Source organism: Pristiophorus japonicus, chromosome 3 (assembly GCF_044704955.1).
Source record: "Pristiophorus japonicus isolate sPriJap1 chromosome 3, sPriJap1.hap1, whole genome shotgun sequence".
Lineage (NCBI taxonomy): Eukaryota > Metazoa > Chordata > Chondrichthyes > Pristiophoridae > Pristiophorus > Pristiophorus japonicus.
The window spans coordinates 59,361,973-59,385,955 of NC_091979.1; the positions used below are offsets into that span (position 1 = coordinate 59,361,973).

General features: G+C 45.6%; 1 protein-coding gene across 1 annotated transcript in view; it reads left to right on the forward strand.

Annotated features, from left to right (window-relative positions):
* LOC139253819 (low-density lipoprotein receptor-related protein 1-like) overlaps nt 1-23,983 on the forward strand; it is a 2,398,725-nt gene that overhangs the window by 1,019,897 nt on the left and 1,354,845 nt on the right. The window lies entirely within an intron of this gene.

The window sequence follows — 23,983 nt, forward strand, 5'->3', positions numbered from 1 at the left end:
AAATTGCGAGTTTGGACTTGAGCGATCATATATTAACAATGGCAGGTTACATTAATGCAACTCCCTTAACATCCAAATAGCAAGGCATGAGAGCTAAGTGTCTCAATTAATAATAATGATGACCGCAGTGGGTTCAGTGATCGTTTGCAGTGCACATCAAAGACAGTAAATCTATCTCGTATTCACTGACAATAATGAGGCATGGTGGCCTAGAAATTCGTTGATGTCAAGCCTGTTTTGCAGGGGTAAAATGGGCAACTAAGTATCCATTATGATAGGCAGCATGCGAGCAAACATCCAGCGGCAGACATGCACCGCCCCTCATATTGGTAATGCCTCCAGTATAGGCCTCCAGATATAACACCTGAAACGGGCATTAGCTCCTTTGCAAATACCAATAGGGTGTCAAATGCCTGTTTAAGGGCCCCTTCACGAAATTGGGCTACTCTGAATGAAGCCGCCACCTGCATTCAGGATAACCAAGTCTACATGTGATCTAACCAGTGGTCCTGAAGACCATTGCTGGCCTCCACCAATTTACCTCTGTCATATATGTATGCTTGGGGTTACTAGCCGCCAGGTGGTACCACTGTCGGAGGTCATTGGACTGTACGCACATGTGTGCGGCCCATATATAAGGCAAGCTATCATGTAATGTAATTACTTTGGGCCATAATAAAGCAGAACCAGGTTAGTACCTGTGTTAGTTTACAGTATTCAGTCTATTGACTTATTACGTACATAATATTTGGCGACGAGGTAACTTAAGAACTTTCGCATGCAAAAATGGGCACAATTGGAATTCTGGAGAGATTTGTGGAGGGAAAGGACTGGGCAGATTTTGTAGCTCACCTAATCCAGTACTTCGTGGCCAACAAATTGAAGGAACCCAGTGACGCAGTTAGGCGCAGGGCGGTCTTCCTCACGGTCCGAAAATCTATGGACTCATAAAGAATCTTCTCTCACCTGCAAGTCCAATGGACAAGGACGATGAGGAATTGTGTGCTCTGGTATGTGACCATCTCAAACCAGAAGAAGGCTTCATCATCTCACGATATCGATTCTACACGCACGTTCGTTCTGAGGGTCAGGACGTGTCAGAATTTGTTGCCAACCTAAGACCGTGTAAGTTCAAAAATGCATTGCAAGACATGCTGCGGGACTTCTTTGTAATCAGCATCAACCACGAGGTGACCCTGCATAAGCTACTGACAATGGAGATGCTGGATTTGAGCAAGGCCATCACGATTGCCCAGGCATGCATGACGACGGATAAAAACTTAAAGCAGATATCATCGAAAAATCGGAACTCGGCAAGTATTGTAAACAAGATTGTATTATCGTTTGGCAGAGTTGCTTATGGCAGGGCCTACTCAACTGTGTATGCGAAACCTGTGGCTGGCCAAAGTCTGCCAACGGGAATGAATCCGATTTCACTGTGTTGGCATTGTGGTGAAAATTATCGGCCTCCTCAGTGTCAGTTTAAACAGTATATTTGTAAAGGCTGTTCAAGACTAGAGCATCTCCAGTGCATGTGTCCGCAATTGAGCAAGCGTGCTGCAACACACTACATGGAGGATGATGACCAGTATAGCATGGATATACATATACAATCCGAGATACCAGATGAGGAAGTGTATGTATTCGTTCCTAATAAAGAGTCAACCGATAATGATTAATGTGAAACTTAACGGTGTGCCGGTACCGATGGAATTGGACACAGGTGCGAGTCAATCCATAATCAGCCGGAGGACATTCGACAAGCTGTGGGATACTAAGGCTGTGAGGCCTAAGCTGAGTCCAGTCAATGCCAAGTTGCGTATGTACACTAAAGAACTCATAATGGTGATTGGCAGTGCAGTAGTCAAGGTGTCGTATGATGGTGTGGTTCATGATGGTGTAGTTGAGGATATAACGAGCATGGTGGATAGAGGTGTACCGATGGATGTGGTGTATTTAGATTTCTAGAAGGCATTTGATAAGGTGCCACACAAAAGGTTACTGCAGAAGATAAAGGTACGCGGAGTCAGAGGAAATGTATTAGCATGGATAGAGAATTGGCTGGCTAACAGAAAGCAGAGAGTCGGGATAAATGGGTCCTTTTCAGGTTGGAAATCAGTGGTTAGTGGTGTGCCACAGGGATCGGTGCTGGGACCAGAACTGTTTACAATATACATAGATGACCTGGAAGAGGGGACAGAGTGTAGTGGAACAAAATTTGCAGATGACACAAAGATTAGTGGGAAAGCGGGTTGTGTAGAGGACACAGAGAGGCTGCAAAGAGATTTAGATAGGTTAAGTGAATGGGCTAAGGTTTGGCAGATGGAATACAATGTTGGAAAATGTGAGGTCATCCACCTTGGAAAAAAAAACAGTAAAAGGGAATATTATTTGAATGGGGAGAAATTACAACATGCTGTGGTGCAGAGGGACCTGGGGTTCCTCGTGCATGAATCCCAAAAAGTTAGTTTGCAGGTGCAGCAGGTAATCAGGAAGGCGAATGGGATGTTGGCCTTCATTGCGAGAGGGATGGAATGCAAAAGCAGGGAGGTCCTGTTGCAACTGTACAGGGTATTGGTGAGGCCGCACCTGGAGTACTGCGTGCAGTTTTGGTCACCTGACTTAAGGAAGGATATACTAGCTTTGGAGGGGGTACAGAGACGATTCACTCGGCTGATTCCGGAGATGAGGGGGTTACCTTATGATGATAGATTGAGTCGATTGGGTCTTTACTCATTGGAGTTCAGAAGGATGAGGGGTGATCTTATAGAAACATTTAAAATAATGAAAGGGATAGACAATATAGAGGTAGAGAGGTTGTTTCCACTGGTCGGGGAGACTAGAACTAGGGGGCACAGCCTCAAAATACAGGTGAGCCAATTTAAAACCGAGTTGAGAAGGAATTTCTTCTCCAAGAGTGTTGTGAATGTGTGGAATTCTCTGCCCAGGGAAGCAGTTGAGGCTAGCTCATTGAATGTATTCAAGTCACAGATAGATAGATTTTTAACCAATGAGGGAATTAAGGGTTACGGGGAGCGGGCGGATAAGCGAAGCTGAGTCCACGGCCAGATCAGCCATGATCTTATTGAATGGCGGAGCAGGCTCGATGGGCTAGATGGCCTACTCCTGTTCCTAATTCTTATGTTCTTATGTTCTGATGTTGAGAGGTCTCAAGACCAAGCTCTCTCTTGTCCACCCTGACTTGAATGATCATGTTGAATACAGACATCAAAGTCAGCAGTGGTGTCATGATCGCACTGATGTGTCATGCGACATTTCTGTTAATGATCCTGTGTATGTACTAAATTATGGTTAAGATCCCAAGTGGATCGCCGGTACTGTTACGGCCAAGGAGGGTAACAGAGTGTTTATCGTCAAGCTCAAAAGTGGGCAAACATGCAGGAAACATGTTGATCAGATAAAGCTGCGACACACGGATGAACCGAAACAGTCTGAGGAAGACACAATCAGTGACCAACCAACCTACCCTCAGTCATCAGAGGACTCCGCTGTCATCAATGAATGTGGACTTTCAATCCCTAACATGGTCATCGCCACTCCCATCCGATCGGCTACCCAGCCCCCAGTCATATCATGTAATGTAATCACTTTGGGCCCTATTAAAGCAGAGCCAGGTTTGTACCTGTGTTAGTTTACAGTACTCAGTCTATTGCGTTATTACATACATAACACCCTCCGTCTGAGTCGCCCGCAATTCTCCCTTCCTCCTGATCACCTCCTCCCTCCCTTCCGATCACCTCTCTCCCATCCCAGAACCTAGCTGCGGGTCGTTGCCGAGGGAGATCGCCAGCCCAACTTCATTCTCTTGGAACTGTCGAGCTGCCTCTGGATATTACTGGCATACTTAGTTTGCCCGAAATATGCAATTGTGGCACAAAGCCCAATTTTGGTTGCCCTGAGGCCTGCATTCTCCCCGCGGGCCATCTATTTCTGGCTCCATGACAGACTAAAATGAATTTCCACCTCGGTATGTCTAATTAAGTCTCATTTTTTCTGGAAGTTGTGTGGGATATTTAAGATATGTGCCTTACACCCGAAAAATATAAATATATTATGGGGCTGAAATTGTCCCTTTCTAAAAGGGCTGTGACCATCTCAAAAAGGCGGCCACTGTTCGGTAAAGAATCACCACTCGGACGGCGCAGAGGGGCCGGCATTTTGTATATTGCCCTCCTTTAGTTTTGGAGTGGTGTACGGGACCACTCCACCCGTTTTCCCACCACGCCGTGCACGCACCTACCTCTTACTGACAGGCGGTGACCCCCTTTCAGAAATTGCCCCACAGGAGCGGCATCACCGCCGGTAGGTGCGCCCGTCAGCTTTTTCTGTCGGTACCCTTTTTGTGGCTAGGCAGTGCGGCCACCCTTAAAGGGGAGATCGCACTGCCAGCAACTCCATTTTAATTTTTATTGTTGACCGACTGTCAGGTTGGGCTATCAATTATGTCTGCGGATTCGGCCAGGCCACCAACAGGCAGCCTGGCACCAGGCCGCTGGCCTGGCCGAAACCCTATTTGGTGGCCCAGTGTTTGCCACTAAAGTGGCTGCAGAGTTTGCTGTGGCCCTCCCCTTTAACTGAAAGGAAGGGACGTTGTGGCATGTCAGCACGATGACGTCTGGAGTGTCGGCCATCCAACCTGCCCCCACTTTCGCCCCTGCTAATGGCATCCACTCCGAACCGACCACACTTCCGCCCCTCTCCCCAATCCAACACCGCTCCGACCGGAAACATAAATCAACGAGCTGAAAATCCACCCCAATGCGCCTAAACGACGGTAGATGCACCCCGTTTTGGGTGGAGGGCAATTTTAGCCCCGATAACTCCAAACACATGGCTAAAGATGAGATTGCCCTTTTGGTGCCTATTGACCATATTTTAATAAATGACACTGAAAGTAATACTAATGTAACAATAATAAAGCTACCCAATTATCAAGGGCAGTTTTTTACTGTAATTATTCTTAACCTCTTTCCCTCATTTTCCCCCTTTGTGAAGGTGCTGATTTATGCTGGGTTGTTCCATGAGTACCAGGAGCCCTCTGGCACTAGTTTTCTTGTGTGATCCTAGATAGTGAGGTTGGCATGGAAGGCATCAAGGCCACGTCCAATCCTCTTCTTATTGGATTACCACAGACAAATACTTTCCAGCAAACATTTCTGAATAGTGATCAGGAGTGGGAACCTTGGCTGGTATTTCCCCCCGTCCTTAATGCAGATGCACTGGGGCCGAAAATGCTCCACGTTGTTTGGAAATCCCACCCCTGGCATGCTATTGGTCTTTGTGCGGAGTGCTGTCTCAGGCAATCCGACTCATTGTAGAGGTGCTCCTGGGGTGCCAACACAACACTGAGTTCAGCGCGGTGCTGCAGAGGTGAGCGCTACGCAGAAGCTCTGCTTAGCCCGTGCTACAATGCCCCTCCCCTTCGGTTAAAGAGGAGGGTCGCTGCGCACTCTGCAGAGACGCATTGAACCTGACCACCGGCCCGGCACCCAAAAGCGAGTGCTGGGCTGCATGATGGCGGCCCGGTTGAGCGAGGGCCGCCTTTGTCGGGCCGACCGAAGAGTTGGCCGACAAAATAAAATGGTGTCCCAGGGCACACATAGCGTTAACAGGGTGCCAAGAAGGGGAATTTTGGCTCCAATGAGCCCAAGTGTAGCAACACAACCAATGCTCCAGCTGAGATAGCTAATCCAGCACAGACCAGGTGGCAAACTTTGGACTTTCTGGTCTGTAGGGCTCAGCAGCAGACCAAGAATTTCCTTTACACACCGGTTAATCAATGGGAGTGTGGGCGGTTATGTCAGCCTTGATTTCGTGGTAGCACTCTTGCCTCTTAATCAGAAGGCTGTGGGTTAAAGCCCCACCCCAGAGACGTGGACACATAATCTAGGCTGAAACTTCAGTACAGCACTGAGGGAGTGCTGCAATGTTTGAAGCGCTGCCTTGCAGATGCAATGATAAAGCAGTTGGAATCAATCATTAAGAATGAAATAGCAACGCATTTGGAAAGCAGTGACAGGATCGGACCAAGTGAACATGGATTTATGAAAGGGAAATCATGCTTAACAAATCTTCTGGAATTTTTTGAGGATGTAACTAGTAGAGTGGACAAGGGAGAACCAGTGGATGTGGTGTATTTGGACTTTCAAAAGGCTTTTGACAAGGACCCACACAAGAGATTGGTGTGCAAAATCAAAGCATATGGCATTGGGGGTAATATACTGGCATGGATAGAGAACTGGTTGGCAGACAGGAAGCAGAGAGTCGGGATAAACGGGTCCTTTTCAGAATGGCAGGCAGTAACTAGAGGGGTGCCGCAGGGCTCAGTGCTGGGACTCCAGCTCTTTACAATATACATTAATGATTTAGATGAAGGAATTGAGTGTAATATCTCCAAGTTTGCAGATGACATGAAACTGGGTGGCGGTGTGAGCTGTGAGGAGGACGCTAAAAGGCTGCAGGGTGACTTGGACAGGTTACGTGAGTGGGCAAATGCATGGCAGATGCAGTATAATGTGGATAAATGTGAGGTTATCCACTTTGCGGGCAAAAACACAAAGACAGAATATTATCTGAATGGCGGCAGATTAGAAAAGGGGGAGGTGCAACGAAACCTGGGTGTCATGGTTCATCAGTCATTGAAAGTTGGCATGCAGGTACAGCAGGCGGTGAAGAAGGCAAATGGTATGTTGGCCTTCATAGCTAGGGGATTAGAGTATAGGAGCAGGGAGGTCTTACTGCAGTTGTACAGGGCCTTGGTGAGGCCTCACCTGGAATATTGTGTTCAGCTTTCGTCTCCTAATCTGAGGAAGGACGTTCTTGCTATTGAGGGAGTGCAGCGAAGGTTCACCAGACTGATTCCCGGGGATGGCGGACTGACATATGAGGAGAGACTGGATCAACTGGACCTTTATACACTGGAGTTTAGAAGGATGAGAGGGGATCTCATAGGAACTTATAAGATTCTGACAGGACTGGACAGGTTAGATGTAGGAAGAATATTCCCGATGATGGGGAAGTCCAGAATCAGGGGACACAGTTTTAGGATAAAGGGTAGGCCATTTAGGACTATGATGAGGAGAAACTTCTTCACTCAGAGAGTTGTTAACCAGTGGAATTCCCTACGGCAGAGAGTTGTTGATGCCAGTTCATTGGATATATTCAAGAGGGAGTTAGATATGGCCCTTACGGCTAAAAGGATCAAGGGGTATGGAGAGAAAGCAGGAAAGGGATACTGAGGGAATGATCAGCCATGATCTTATTGAATGGTGGTGCATGCTCGAGGGGCCGAATGGCCTACTCCTGCACCTATTTTATATGTTTCTATGATACCCCATCTACCTCCTCAGATGGATATAAAAGTTTGCAATACATTATTCAAACGAGCAAGGGAATTCTCTTCGTGTCCTGCCCAATATTTATCCCTGAACCAACGTCACTGAAACAGATCATCTGGTCATTTATCTGATTGCTTATTCTGGGACATAGCTGTGCACAATTGACTACTGCGTTTTCAAAAATTGTAACGCTTCAAAAGTATTTAATTGATTGTAAAGTCATTTGAGCCTTGCTGAGGCCATAAAAGGCATTACATAAATGCGAGTTTGTAATTTATCACTTTTTATTGTTATTTGAACACTTAACTACAACAAAAATGAGAAATAATAAGACAACAATTCAAAGAAAAAAGTAAGCACCTAATTCTGCTCACCCCACTCTATCTTTTCCCCTTATTCTTTCCTTTTCCATTTCTCTTTCTGTCCTTTAATTATTTTTGTGAATTTGAACTTTTTTTTAACCCCTGTCGATTATTTACTGCACCTTATTTTTTTAAAGAACTTCATTTTAACCTCTTTGTTGCCTTTTTCCTCCTGTCTCCTGATATCTATTTTGGCGATGTGATAAAAATACGGATTCAAAACAAGTTCCAGTCGGAGCCTCGCAGCTAATCAGAAGATTGATAATGGGTGTAAATGGATCATAGATGCAATCAGTGGATCCCGAGCATAATTTTTCATTCTCGAACAGGAAGGGACTACCACCAAATTATTAAACCTTTCAAATTATCATTTGATTATATTATAGCACAGGGTGCAGGAAAAAAGGAGGGAATAGTGAGTGACTAAAATAATTGATTACACCATTCATTGATTTAATATGGAGAGGCACTTTTAAGAACATTTTCAGCTGCAATTTGTAATCATTATTGTGCTAAACACCATCTAAATTGGTACTTAAATTGATTTAGATTTTTTTTAAACCCTTGAAAAGAACTGCCATGGAATGTTCTTGGAGCATTATTAATTGGTGGATGAACATTTGCCAGTGAGACTGGACCATTAACCTTTTTAATATTTATTCAAGGCCTAGTTAGAAGGCGTTTGACAACGGAAGAAAAATTATGATTTGGAATTAGAAAAAGACAAGAGTGGGAAGAATTGCATCATCATCATCATCATCATAGGCAATCCCTCAGAATCGAGGAAGACTTGCTTCCACTCTTAACATGAGTTCCTAGGTGGCTGAACAGTCCAATATGAGAACTACAATCTCTGTCAGAAGTGGGGCAGATAGTCATTGAGGGAAGGGGTGGGTGGGACTGGTTTGCCACACGCTCTTTCCGCTGCCTGCGCTTGATTTCTGTATGCTCTCAGCGACGAGACTCGAGGTGCTCAGCGCCCTCCCGGATGCGCTTCCTCCACTTAGGGTGGTCTTTGGCCAGGGTCTCCCAGGTGTCAGTGGGGATGTTGCACTTTATCATGGAGGCTTTGAGGGTGTCCTTGCAACGTTTCCGCTGGTCACCTTTGGTTCGTTTGCCGTGAAGGAGTTCCGAGTAGAGCTCTTGCTTTGGGAGTCTCGTGTCTTGGCATGCGAACTATGTGGCCTGTCCAGTGGAGCTGATCAAGTATGGTCAGTGCTTTGATGCTGGGAATGTTGGCCTGGTCGAGGACGCTAATGTTGGTGCATCTGTCCTCCCAGGGGATTTGTAGGATCTTGCGGAAATATCATTGGTGGTATTTCTTCAGCGACTTGAGGTGTCTACTGTACATAGTCCATGTCTCTGAGCCATACAGGAGGGCAGGTATTACTACATCCCTGTAGACCATAAGCTTGGTGGCAGTTTTGAGGGCCTGGTCTTCAAAGACTCTTTTCCTCAGGCAGCTGAAGGCTGCACTGGCGCACTGGAGGCGGTGTTGTATCTCATCATCAATGTCTGCTCTTGTTGATAAGAGACTCCCGCGACATGGGAAGTGGTCCACGTTGTCGGCGGCCGCGCCATAGATCTTGATAACTGGGGGACAGTGCCGTGCGGCAAGAACAGGCTGGTGGAAAACCATTGTCTTACTGATGTTTAGCGTAAGGCCCATGCTCTTGTACACTTCAGTAAATACGTCGACTATGTCCTGGAGTTCAGCCTCTGTATATGCGCAGACACAGGCGTCGTCCGCGTACTGTAGCTCGACGACAGAGGTTGGGGTGGTCTTGGACCTGGCCTGGAGACGGCATAGGTTGAACAGCTACCCATTAGTTCTGTAGTTTAGTTCCACTTCAGCGGGGAACTTGTCGACTGTGAGGTGTAGCATGGCAGCGAGGAACATTGAGAAGAGGGTTGGGGCGATGACGCAGCTCTGTTTGAACCTGGTCCGGACGTGGATTGTGTATGTAATTGATCTGTTGGTAAGGATCATGGCCTGCATGTCATCGTGGAGCAGGCGGAGGATGGTGATGAACTTTTGGGGGCACAATGGGAAGGATAAATGCAATTTTTTAGGCTGTAAATTGAAAAGAAAAATAACTTGCACTTGTATGCATGAAAGGTGAGCAGAAATGTATTTACTCAAAGGATTATGGAGCAGGCAATGCTTTGCTATATTAAATGACTGAGACAGAGATTACTGTATTTTTTTAAGGGAAAATTGATAAATATTTAAACCAGAGGCCGATACAGGGAAGAGTGCAGGGCAGTGAAATTAGTTTTGAATTGCTTTAGTGATGCGATGGGCTCAATGGCCTCCTATTATGCTGTAAACTTTTATGGTTCCGTTTAACACCTTATTAATATCTATCAAACATGTCTCAAACTCATTCATAGGCAGTTAATTATTTTCAAATGCAGGACGTAGGCAAATGTGGAAGCCATTTTGCCGATAGCAAGATCACACAAACAGCAATAGAATGAACGATTAATGTATTTTGTTTTGTATTGATAAAGAAAGAGTATTGACCAGAACAACGGAGAATTCCCTCGGATCTCTTGTGTCCACTTGAAACGAATGACAGAGATGAAGAAAGGAGGACAGTTGTATTATGACAAACTTAATCAAAGGAAAATGGGTGAAGAATTTGCTTCTGTGTCTCTCTCTTTTCCACAGATAGTCCAGTACAATCTAAAGGGGCTTATTTCATGCTGAATGAAGTAACTTAACATTTAGAGAGCAGCGATTAATGCATGGTTTACTTGGTATTGTTGTGTCGAAGAGGATTTGGGTTATTTAAAGAGAAGCCAAAAGTATTAACTCAGCAGGAGGTGTTATTTGCGCCAGCTCAATTTCAGTAAGTCCTAGCTGTTATTGGACTTGACACGAGAAGCTTGCCAGAGGGGCAGCAGGAAATTACACATCAGCCGCCCTTAAAGGATGCTGACAAAAGGTGATGGGAACACTTAGGAGAATACAGCCAAAGTAAGTGCCGACTTTCAGGGCAAAAATTGTGTTGGCATTCAAGAAGGCTTTAAATTTTTTCAAAACTTATTTCGATGTTTTCAGCACAGAGGCAAGACATTTGTCTTAACATGCCTGTGCTGCGTCTTCGCAAGAACAAGGCAAAACTAATTTCACCAACCTACTTTCTGCCGATAGTCTTGTATCTTCCTCCCTTTCAAATGTTTGGTGCATTTCCCATAGAAGTTGCAATAGTCTTTGCTTCAACTATTCCCTATAACAAGCCTTTTCATGCTATAATAACCCAACATACAGACATTTCTCTTATCCTCTCTGCTTACTTACTTTTTGAGTGACACTTTTAAATTGATGATCCCGTCATCATTGACTCCCTAACCCACAATAAATAATCTTCCTGTATTCAACCTAGTAAAATCATTCTTAATTTAAAAAATATAATTTCTCCTTTCTTTTTTCTGCTCCAATGGAATGGCTCCTGCTCTCATCACATAAACATCTCTTCCGTGTATGTTTGAGAAAGCACAGGAAAATAAATTTGGGTTTCTCTACCACCCTGTTTTCTGACTGGAAAGGGGTTAGTGGGTGGGTGGGTGGGGATATAGCCAGACCAAAATTGCAATAAAGTACTCACTGGTGGTTTTCCACCTGCAGCTTGCCTGCTGCCATTTCCAAGCGGATTTTAAGATAGGCAGTCAGTGCTCCCATCAGAAACAGATGGGAGCCTCATTAGCCCTGGGGTGCTGGAAAGTCGATAGAATCCTGTTGGCACATTAGACAGCCAATGTGCAATGCCTCGTAAATGAAGGTTTGGCCCAATGCCCCCAGCGACAAGAAGTCAAGTCAAAAGAAGATCTTTAAAGTGATTATTGGAAGCTTTGAGGAAAAATGCTCATGCAGTGGTCAGGGGAAGATATTCTGGCAGCTTGGTGACCTTAATTGATCTCCCTACGCCTCCATGAAAGTCCTCTCAGGCTTTGACTTATCTGTCGACTGCCCAACCTATGTGCACTCCACTTCCCAGCAGCTACTTAACTGGGGAAAAGAATAAAGGGACAGTAGCAGTATCCTGAAATCGAGAAATCTTGTTATTAACTGATACAGTTCATTGGCATTGTAAATTCCTAATTAAGAAGACAGGGCAAAGAACATTTTTTTCAGTTGATCTGCCAACTAGAGGTACACTGCTTGTACTTTGCAAATAAAGGACCATAGATTTTTTAATTCCCCAATTGTTTGCATGGCTTGAGGCTCCTGCTTATAACTGGCAGGAGCCCTGTTGTATGCAAGCAATATTCTTTCTTCTTGGGTCACCATTCTGAATTCCAGGGAGGTGTTACTACAGTTGTACAAGGCCTTGATGAGGCCACACCTGGAGTATTGTGTACAGTTTTGGTCTCCTAACTTGAGGAAGGGCATTCTTGCTATTGAGGGAGTACAGCGAAGGTTCACCAGACTGATTCCTGGGATGGCGGGACTGACATATCAAGAAAGACTGGATCAACTGGGCTTGTATTCACTGGAGTTCAGAAGAATGAGAGGGGGCCTCATAGAAACGTTTAAAATTCTGACGGGTTTAGACAGGTTAGATGCAGGAAGAATGTTCCCAATGTTGGGGAAGTCCAGAACCAGGGGTCACAGTCTAAGGATAAGGGGTAAGCCATTTAGGACCGAGATGAGAAGAAACTTCTTCACCCAGAGAGTGGTGAACCTGTGGAATTCTCTACCACAGAAAGTTGTTGAGGCCAATTCACTAAATATATTCAAAAAGGAATTAGATGTAGTCCTTACTACTAGGGGGATCAAGGGGTATGGCGCGAAAGCAGGAATGGGGTACTGAAGTTGCATGTTCAGCCATGAACTCATTGAATGGCGGTGCAGGCTCGAAGGGCCGAATGGCCTACTCCTGCACCTAGTTTCTATGTTTCTATGTTTCTATTGAGCAGTTTTGGAGGGAAAAAAATCCTTTACTTATATTTTCACAGTGGAATTCTGGAATGAATACCTGTCAAGGACAGTAGGATTATACACATTACTGTGGTTATGATGTTGACCATGAATATTATCAATGTTTTTTCAGCGACAAGTATAAACTATTTTGAGCAAACTCTTCATTAAATACTTTGTCCAATTGATTGGACTGAACATTAGCTCCATTCTACTTAGTGAGAGAACATGGTTTTCTGATTTGTATTTCCAGCAATTAGTCCTCATCTACCTTTTACAGCTTCCATCATATCGCAAATGATTCTTCACATCCTATAAAATAGATAGTGTATTGGTCTTATACTTGTCACTGAAGGAGGTAGCTTATTTAAACTTTGCAGATTGCACTGAGGTATGTGCCTCTGAGTTTATTTTAATGTAAAAGCTGTCACAAAGGCTTTAGCGTGATGGCACAATTAAGGTTGCAGTTTCCATAGCATCGTGAATGCTGTCTCACTGTGTTTTAAATAATGCAGACAAAATAACTGGGAAAGAGCATGTATCCAACATAACAAAAGGTCCTTTAAAGGCACATTTCCTTAAAGACTGAAAGTTATTCGGTGTGGGAGGAAACAGAAAATAATGGGGACAAGGAGAATGTGGATACCCATATAAACTTTAAAATGGAAGCAGGAGCATGATAACAAACCAGAGTGACTGACCACGTAACTGTTCATAGACACCTTTAGTAATATTGAAGTGCCAGAATTGTCAGTTGTGGAGTAATGTAACCATCTGATTGTCTTTTGGTGCTATGGTTATTTTGCTGGCAATCCTACTTTGGCAATTTGCATTTTCACATTGATTTAAACCGACATGGGTGCACAATGACTAAAACACCAATTACTTCAATTAATAAGGCCGCAGATTTAACTAAAAAAAGAAAACCTCCCATCTTCCAAGTGGAGGTCAGCTAAAATACTGACTTTTAGTTATGGTATTGATGAATGATTATAACAGCAAAGAGAGAATAGAAGAATAATCCTCTAGAGAGTGGAGGATCATTTATTTTTTTAGAGAAGTTACAGGCCTAGAAAAAAATCATTTGCATTTTGTTGTGTACCAATCTGGAATCAGCCTCTTTGATAGCATTTATTACCGACAGCTCTGAAAACAACAGCAACCATGATTTTCTATGTGCCAGGCTTTTTACAGCCACCAGAAGGCAAATATACAGATAACTTAATTTGCAATGCTCACTTGTATTCAGGAGATCACAAGGGCACTGCAGATGCAGAATCTGAAACAGTTAATATGCAACCTGATATCCTGATCAACCCCGAACTGAGTTTCAAATCCCATATTGTATCCATGACCAAGAATTCCATCTCTGTGACCATATCTGATTCATACTTTCATTATCTTCAGATTGAATTTCTCCAACACCCTCCACATGGACCTCCTGAGTTCTATGCGATATAAATTCCAACTGTTAAAAATTCTGCTTCCTGCATCCTATCCCACTTGCGCATCATGTCTATTTTCACTGACATCCATTGGCTCCCTGTCCCCCAACTTACTGAGTTTAATATCCTTGCTCAAAAATTCTTTCATGAGTTTGCTCCACCCAACTTTTGCAATCTTGTCCAGTCCTTCGTTACAGTCCCATGCCTTTTGGCCTCAATATTGGCCTCATTTGGACTATCTTCTCCTTGACTGCAACTCATTCTCCCGCTTCCATGACACAGTAATTTTGGGGTCAAGTTTTGGCCTGAGTTGCTCCTATTTTTTTGGAGCAACTGGTTTAGAATGGAGTATCTTAGAAATTGCAATTCTCAGCATTTAGTTTGCTCCAGTTCTAGTCAGTTAGAACAGTTTCATTTTGGAACAGAATGTTTTTTTCAAAAGGGGGCGTGTCTGGCCACTTATGCCTGTTTTGAAAGTTTAGGCAGTGAAAACTTACTCCAAACTAACTTAGAATGGAGTAAGTGTAGATTTTTGTACGCTCAGAAAAACCTTGCCTACACTTAGAAAATCAGGCGTAGGTTACAAATCAGGCATAGGGAATGGGGGGAAAGGGAAGTTTACAAACATGAAACACATCACTTTTACAAATAAAGAGCCATCATCAATAATAAATGATAAATACATCAATAAATCAACCAATAAATCAATCAAAAAAATTAATAAAAAATTAAAAAAAATAAAAAATTAATAAATAAAAAATTACGTTTCTACTCACCGACTGCAGCACCGGGAGCCTTCCAATAACGTGCTGGGATGGGGCCAACCCAGTGAGTCTCTCTCTGTCTCTGTCAGTGTCTCTCTCTCTCTGTCTGTCAGTGTCAGTGTCTCCCTCTCTGTCTGTCAGTGTCTATGTGTTTCTGAGAGGAGTGAGAGGAAGGGGAGGATGAGGAGGGGGGAGGGGTGGGGGAGGAGAGGGAGGGAGGGGGGTAGGAGGAGGGGGGAGGAGAGGAAAGGGAGGGAGGGGGGAAGAAGGAGGGTAGAGGAGAGGGAGAGATGGAGGGGGGAGAGGGAGGGAGGGATGGAGGGGGGAGAGGGAGGGAGGGAGGGAGGGGGCAAAAGGGGGGGAGAGGAGAGGGGGAAGAGGGAGGGAAGGAGGGAGGAGAGGGGAGGGAGGGAGGGAAGGGAGAGGAGAGGGAGGGAGGGAAGGGAGAGGAGAGGAAGGGAAGGGAGAGGAAGGGGAGGGGAGGGAGGGAGGGGGAGAGGGAGGGGGAGGGGGAGAGGGAGAGGAGGGGGGGAGAGAAGAGGGAGGAGGCTGAACGGGCCCGGCCGACGTGAAGAAGCCGAGCCGAAGACTTCGGGCGGGGCCTGCCCCCAGCAAGATGCCGGGCGGGCGGGCCCAGCCGAAGGCAGAGGCAGTGGACCAGACTTGAAGGGCGGGGGGCCAGAGGAGCCGGAGCGGAGCGGGAACTGGGGGGGGAGCGGGCAGCGGAGCGGGAGCGGGCAGCAGAGCGGGAGAGGGCAGCGGAGCGGGAGCTGGAGGGGGTGGTGGGGTGAGAGAGCCAGAGGGAGCATCAGCTGGACAGGGGAGGAAGCTGGAGCCACAGCCAGAGCAGGAGCTGGAGGAGGGAGGTCCAGTCCGATCTTCGCTGCCCCAGTGAGCCCATTCGGCCAGAGCTAGGGACAGCGTGCTTCGGGCCCGCGTGCTTCGGGCCCCTCCCACACAGTTTTGGGCGCCTGGTGCTACTGCACATGCGCGCCCACTGTAGCGCGCATGTGCAGAGGTCCCAGCACTGTTTTCAGCGCAGGGACCTGGCTCCGCCCCCCACAGCTTGTGCTGCGCCGCGCCGAGGGCCTGGATCGACCTGAGGGAATGGAGAATACCGAGGTAAGTTTTCGGCGCGGTTTTGAGCGTGGAAACCAAGCGTGGCTCGCGGGGCTGTGCCGTTCTAGGCACAGCCCGAAACTTGACCCCAATGAGCTACCCGAGTGTTGCTAAGTAAAGATGTTTAGCTTCAGAAAAACCCATCCTAGAAACAACTGATCTTTGAACAGGGAATAAAACAAATAAAAGTCCAGTGAACTACACCTGCCCCATAACATATTCGGCCTCTGACGAAACAATTATTGATACAAAGTTTATGTGCTGAAAATAAATAAGAAAAAAAGTTCCTGCAGCAAATGAAATAGCCCTTACATCACCTCAAGAAATAAATAGACATAGACATAGAAATAACATACATTTATATAGTCTCAGGACTTTTGAAGTGTTATTACTGTGGTAACGGAGGAAACTGCAGCAGCCAATTTTTTTGCATAGCCAGGCCCCCTAAATAGAAATCAGATAAATTACCAGGTACTCTGTTTTACAACAATAAAAACTTATAGAGCACCTTTAACATCATAAAAAATCCCAAGACGCTTTACAGGAGCAAATTTGACATAGGATCAGGTAAGGATATACCAGGACAGCTGACAAAAAACTTGGTCAAAGAGGTAGGTTTTAGGGAGCGTCTTAAAAAAGGAAAGAGAGGAAATTCCAGAGCTTAGATTCGAGGCAGCTGAAAACATAGCTGCCAATGGTAGAGCGATGAAAATTGGGGATGCGCAAGATGCGAGAATTGGGAGGAGCGTAGAAATCTCGGAGGGTTGTAGGGCTGGAGAAGGATACAAAGTTAAGGAGGGGTAAGGGTATGGAGGGAATTGAAAACCAGGTTGAGAATTTTAAAGTTTAGGCATTGTCACACCGGGAGCTAATCGAGCTCAGCGAGCACAAAGATGATGTGTGAATGGAACTTAGTGCGAGATAGCATACGGGCAACAGAGATGTGGAAGAGCTCAAGTTTATGGAGGGTGGAGGATGGGAGGCCAGCCAAGAATAGTTAAGTCTAGAGGTAACAAAAGAACATAAGAAATAGGAGCAGGAGTAGTCCATTTGGCCCCTCGAGACTGCTCCGCCATTCAATAAGATCATGGCTGATCTGATCATGGATTCAACTGCACTTCCATGCCCACTCCCCTTAACCCTTTACTTCCTTATCGCTCAAAAATCTGTCTATCTCTGTCTTAAATATAATCAATGACCCAGCCTCTACAGCTCTCTGGAACAGAGAATTCCATAGATTTACAACCATCTGAGAGAAGAAATTTCTCCTCATCTCTGTTTTAAATGGGCGGCCCCTTATTCTAAGACAATGGGGTGACCCAGATGGGGATATAACACAGCCATCACCTGCGGACATGCATCTCACTTTCCTTCCCCCCTCCCCTTTTTCTCCCCACCTCTACCCCTTCCCCTTCTCGTTCCATGGTGCCTGTCCGAGGATCTCCTCAGGCAGTGCCTCATTGGGGCGGGGGGGGTGGGGGGGGAATGAAGGCACATGCAGTATTTGGATGGGTAGAGGAGCGGTGGGTGCCGAGGATGCAACATTCGCTGATGCAGAAGCAGGCTCTCATCTGTCGCTCGCAGTGGTGGTGCGGAACCTAGGGGTGGAGTGCCGTGCTCGGGGACCACTGGGAGGACTGAGCCAGCAGAGTTCCTAGCTATTGCATCCAGGGCCTCCGCCATCCGCAGAATGTACTCGGACATGGTGGCCAGCAGTCAGGATATGCCCCTCAATGCTTCGATGAGCTGGTCACCGATGTCTACAGTCCTCCTGGACAACTGTACCATCTCTCCGCTCTCATGTGGCGCTCGTGGAACAGACCTGCCGCGTCCACGAGACCTCCGTGGGGTCGGCGCTGTCCTGGGGACAAATGGGGTGCCCTGTGGCAAGGTGCTTGGGGCCGGTACCTCCAGAGTGGAGGTGGGAAAGACCGGAGGACCACTAGATGGCATTGCGGTGGAATGGCTTCTGGAGTGTGGGATGCAGGTTCCTCGAAGTCCACGCACTCATCAGTGGAGAACAGACCCAGCGGATTGACAGGTGAGAAACGGATGTCCTCAGCACCAGATGTAGGATCGTCCGGAGAGTTGGGCCCCGCACCCCCACCTTCTGGCCTCTGTGGTTTTGCCTTGGGACGCGCTGCTGGCTGAGCTGTAAGACACAAGTGAGGTTATTAGCGGAGAAGGGGTGCTAGGGTCACAAGGTGAGTCCAGCGCTACACATAACATATGCACGACAAAAGCAATACCACTCTCAAAATCATCACAGATGTCACATTTTATGACCATCAACACATTTGCATTGCAATGATTTTCATCAGTCCTGCATTATTTCTAGGACAATTTTAGAAATCATCTCTCATATATGATTGTTCGGATATGAGTGGGTGTGGCATCTATTGAATTTACATCACAGAATGGTGTAAGCTTTACTCACCTGGCATCACTTCAGCGTCTGCAGATGCGTCCGTGGTTGTCCACGTGTGCTTCCCCACGAGTGCGAGCACCCGCTTCTCCATGTCTCCATGTCAGTGATGTCACTGGGGACTGGTGGCCCCCCCACCCATTCACCTCTGCACGGACCTCATCGTCGATAGGTTCTTCTGTAAAAGGTGACAGGATGACATGGCATGAGATCATTGTGTGATATCATTGCTAGGTACTGTCATAGAGACTGATACAACACATAACAGACAGATGTAATCATGATTATTGTGAAAATTATCATTCTTTACCTAAAGACGTGCACCGTGACCACAGGCTTTGAGTAAAACATTCCCGGTAAAATTGAAAGGCCTCACATCTGCTGATAGTCACTCATGACTGTTACAAATCAAATTATATAAATACATAAATACATGTAAATCAATGTAATACTTACTCTTGCAGATCCCACAAGGTCGGTCATCGTTTGCGGCATTGGTTGCCCTCACGAAACTCGTTGGTCGCCAACGAGACCACCTCTGCTATCTCGGTCCATATCCTCTGGTAGACCTTTGGGGTGGGCTTCCAACGCCTTCCCTGTGTCAAATCACCCCAGCATAATTCTACCTCCTGCAGGAGGGAGGCATTTGCCTCTTCCGAAAACCTCCTGGCTCTTTTGCACCCTCCAATGTGCTCCTCTCCCACCACACTGCTCGCTCCAGCGTCAGTCTCCACTCACGCTGTGATGCCGTCTCCTCTCTCTCCATTATAGGCCAAATTCGGTCAAATATGTGGCTGGTAACAGCTAATTTTTGGTTCCTTACTTACTATGAAGCTCTAAAGTCTCCCTCCTTCCTCCCAAAGCAGCCACACCACCCCCAGACGCGCCTTCAGTCCCTCTGAGGTCTCTCTCTCTCTGTCTCCTCTTCTGCGCCTGTAATAATGACCCTTGACCTCCTGAATCGCAGGAATCGAGCGTTGCCATGCTGTTGCTAAAGACGGCGAAACTTTATGGTAGAAGGACAAAAAAAGTTAATGCTACCGCCCATTTCATATCGCTCGCGGTAACGCCCATTTTAAAAAATGGAGAATAGGTGCTTTGAGAATGGGCGAGAAGCCAGCGATCTGAAAACCCTTTTTTACTGCCCACGCCAGAAATAACGCCCACTTTTGGGCGATAAACGCAAAAGTGTAAAATCTAGCCTTATGTCCCCTAGTTTTAGTTTCCCCTATGGGTGGAAATATCCTCGCTGTATCCACCTTGTTGAGCCCTCTCATTATCTTATGTTTCAATAAGATCACCTCTCATTCTTCTGAACTCCAATGTGTATAGGCCTAACCTACTCAACCTGTCCTCATAAGTCAACCCCCTCATCTCCGGAATTAACCTAATGAACCTTCTCTGAACAGCCTCCAATGCAAATATATCCTTCCTTAAATACGGAGACCAAAACTGTATGCAGTACTCCAGGTGTGGCCTCACCAATAACCTGTAGAGTTGTAGCAGTACTTCTCTGCTTTTATACTCTACACTCCTTGCAATAAAGGCCAACTTTCCATTTGCCTTCCTGATTACTTGCTGTACCTGCATACTAATTTGTTGTGTTTCATGCATAAAGACCCCAGGTCTCTCTATATTGCAGCACTTTGCAATTTTTCTCCATTTAAATTATAATTTGCTTTTCTATTTATTCTGCCAAAGTGGATAACCTCACATTTTCCCACATTATACTCCATTTTTGCCCACTCACTTAGCCTGTCTATATCCCTCTGCAGATTTTTTGTGTCCTCCTCACAATTTACTTTCCCACCCATCTTTGTATCATCAGCAAACTTGACTACATTACACTCACTCGGTCCCTTCATTCAAGTCATTAATGTAGAGTGTAAATAGTTGAGGACCCAGCACCGATCCCTGTAGGACCCCACTAGTCACTGTTTGCCAACAGGAAAATGACCCATTTATCCTGACTCTCTGTTTTCTGTTAGTTAGCCAATCCTCTATCCATACTAATATATTATCCCCAACTCTGTGAGCTTTTATGCTGTGCCTCTTATGTGGCACCTTATCGAATGCCTTCTAGAAATCCAAATACACCACATCCACTGGTCCCCCCTTATCCACCCTGCTCGTTACATCCTCAAAGAACTCCAGCAAGTTTGTCAAACAGGATTTCCCTTTCATAAAACCATGCTGGCTCTGCTTGATTGAATCATGCTTTTCCAAATGTCCCGCTACTGCTTCCTTAATAATGGACTCCAGTATTTTCCCAAAGACAGATGTTAGGCTAACTGGCCTAAAGTTTCCTGCTTTTTCTCTTCCTCCATTTTTTAAATAGGAACGTTACATTTGCAGTTTTCCAATCTGCTGGGACTGCCTAGAATCCAGGGAATTTTGGTAGATTACAACCAATGCATCCACTATGTCTGCAGTCACTTCTCGGAAGACCCTAGGCATGGATGAGGGTTTCAGCAGCAGATGATATGAGACAAGGGCAGAGATGTGTAATGTTACAGAGGTGGAAGTAGGCATTCTTGGTTAGGAAGCTGAGCTCAGGGTTGAGCTCAGCAATATTGATAATGATCTGGTTCAGCCTAAGCCAGTGGCCAAGTAGAGGGTTTGAGTCATAGCTAGCTAACGGATAGAAAGCCAATGGTTTTGGTCTTCCCGATATTGAGTTGGAGGAAATTTCTGTTCATCCAGTACTGGATGTTGGGCAAGCTGTGTGACAAATCAGAGGCAGTGGATGAGTTGAGAGAGGTGCTGGTGAGACAGAGCTAGGTATCATCAGCATACATGTGGAACAAGTTGTGTTTTTGGATGATGTCGCCGAGGGCAGTATGTAGATGAGAAATAGAAGGGACCATTGATAGATCCTTAGGGGGACTCCAAAGGTAATGAAGACAGAAGAGAAACCATTGAAGGTGATTCTCTGGTTATGACTGGATAAATAATAATGGAATCAGCCGAGGGCAGTCCCTCCCAGCTGGATGATGGAGAGGTATTGGAAGGGGATGGTGTGGTCAGCTGTGTCAAAGGCTGCAGACAGGGCAGGAAGGATGAGGAGGAATCGGTTACCATGGTCACAGTCACATAGGATGTAATTTGTGACTTTGATAAGAGCTGTTTCAGTGCTGTGGCAAGGGCAGGATCCTAATTGGAGGGATTCAAATATGGAGTTGAGGGAAAGTTGGGCACGGATTTGGGAGGTGACAAAACATTCAAGGACATTGGAGAGGAAAGGAAAATTGGGATTTGGGTGGTAGATTGTCAGGACAGAGAGGTAAAGGCTAATGTTCCCGTTGAGCTGCACATCCACGTGGCAGTCTTGAGCTCCTGCATCGGCCACTTATCGGCTTTAAATGGAAAAAAATCGTACATGCATGATAATTTGAATTGGCTGCACAGCCCATGAAAGGGGCAGCACACCTGCAAAAAATTAGCAGGAACATTAGTCAAGAGTGTTTTTTTTTTAGGAAGGAGCTGATGAACGCAGTTTTGAAAGGTAGAGGTACAGCATCTGAATATAAGCCAGGTCTCTGGCTATAATAGAGCTCCACCTAGTGGACTATTAATGTAATGCAACTACAGAGGTAATAACAATAAAAGGTCATGTGGCAAAGTCACATGATGAAAGTTTATATTAAGTAGCCATCTTGTGAGGTGTGTGCTTGAGTAGCTGTGTAAAGATATCACAGAAGGTGATGAGGATAGGATATTTGGTTTTCTTAGCTGAAATTTTTGTTGGTGGATAATATTGCCAATGGACAGAGAGACTTTGAGAAAATCTTCGTTTTGAAGAACAGCTAAAAATCCAAGGTAAATTTCAAGCACACTTGGCTGAATTGTTGACATTGCCAGAGTGCAGATGGCCACGCCAATGGGAAGAAAAGGGTGCCTTGGTGAGTTCCATCATGATCGAGAGACATTCGGAGCATTTGTGAAGCGGCTAGAAATGCTTTTCACTGCGAATAGTATCGTCGAAGTCCCTGATGATGAAAACCATAACTGGGTGGTTTTAGAAAGGAAACGGTGTATTGCTTGACTGAAGCAGATGTATGAAACCCTAAAAAATATGCTTGTTCCCGTCAAGCCAAAGGATACGACACTGACATAGAAAATTGGTGGAATTGTCGATGTTGCCAGAGTCCAGATGGCTGTGCCCATGGGACTAATAATGTGCTTGGAGGTGTTTCATCATGACCAATAGACTTTTGGAGCCTATGAGGAGCGGCTTGAAATTGTTTTAACCACGAATAGTATTGTTGAAGTCCCCGATGATGAAAACCATAACCGAATGGTTTTAGAATGAAAGTCAGCTATTTTCTTGACTGAAGCAGGTGTAGAAAACCTGGAAAGATTTGCTTGCTCCTGTCAAGCCAAAGGACACGCCACTGATGGAGATTCTATTCAAGTGGAAAACAGCACTACAGTCCTGAGTCCCTGGAAATTTCTGAAAGTTATCATTTTGGAACACAAAATCCAATTCATTGACGAGGATATTAGTGAGTACATTGTAGCTTTAAAAAACTATCTATTCACTGTCATTTCGGAAACTTTCAGGACCGATCATTGCATGATCACTTTGTTTGTCAGTTGAAAAATGAAGCAATCGAAAGGAAGTTGTTGACAGCCCCTAACTTGAAGTTTGTAGCTTGTCAGACAGCTATATCGATGGATATGGCCAACCAATGCTCCTGAGAATTTTGCAATATTGCCAGCCATCAGACAACTGAGGTGAATTGTCTGCAGGTTAAAAGTAGAAGTCAGTTGAGCCCTGTTGGGGGAGAGAGGGAAGGCTTCATTTCCCACGAGCGGGCCCACTGATCTAGAGGGTCGACGCTCGCCCCAGCCCACGTAGCGATACTCGAAGTTAGCAGACAGAGACGGATGGCAAAGTATAACGATCTTTATTACGAACGTCCGGGAACAACCCGCATCACAGCTGCCTGTGAGTGGGGATGCTCCCCGAACAGCACAATCATACAACTTTTATACATTTCAAAAACCCCTCTCTTCCCGGACAAGACCTCCCTAGATCTTTAATTGGACTACCTTCTCAGCGCTACTTCCCTAATTGGACTACCTTATCAGTACTATTCTGGATTGACAGGTCATGAGCTCTGACTGACAGGCCATGATCTCGTGACCATCTTAGACCGTTCCCAGAATGGTATCATTACGTTGGGATTTGTTATACATTTCCTTTGGTGCCATGAAGTCTCTCTCTGGTCTCTTCTCACCGCCTTATCAGCGGTCTGTTTAGGTTCTCTCCTATTGACATTCCATGTTGGAATATTATCTGGTATCCCAACCCATAACAGTACCTTCTGGAGCCTTGGAGCTGGAATATACAAGGCGTGAGAAGAGATATAAGGCGTGAGAAGAGATACAAGGCGTGAGAAGAAAAGCCTATACCTCCTTATGCAGGGACCAGCATTTTAACCCTTGTCCCGCTGGTACCCCTAATGCCAAATTTCTCTTACAATTCCCTCCCTTTTGGCCCTTGGCTATACGCCAAGCTGGCCATAATTCCCGACAACTGTCTCCCTGTAGGCGAGTTCCAGATAGGTTCGTTCACCT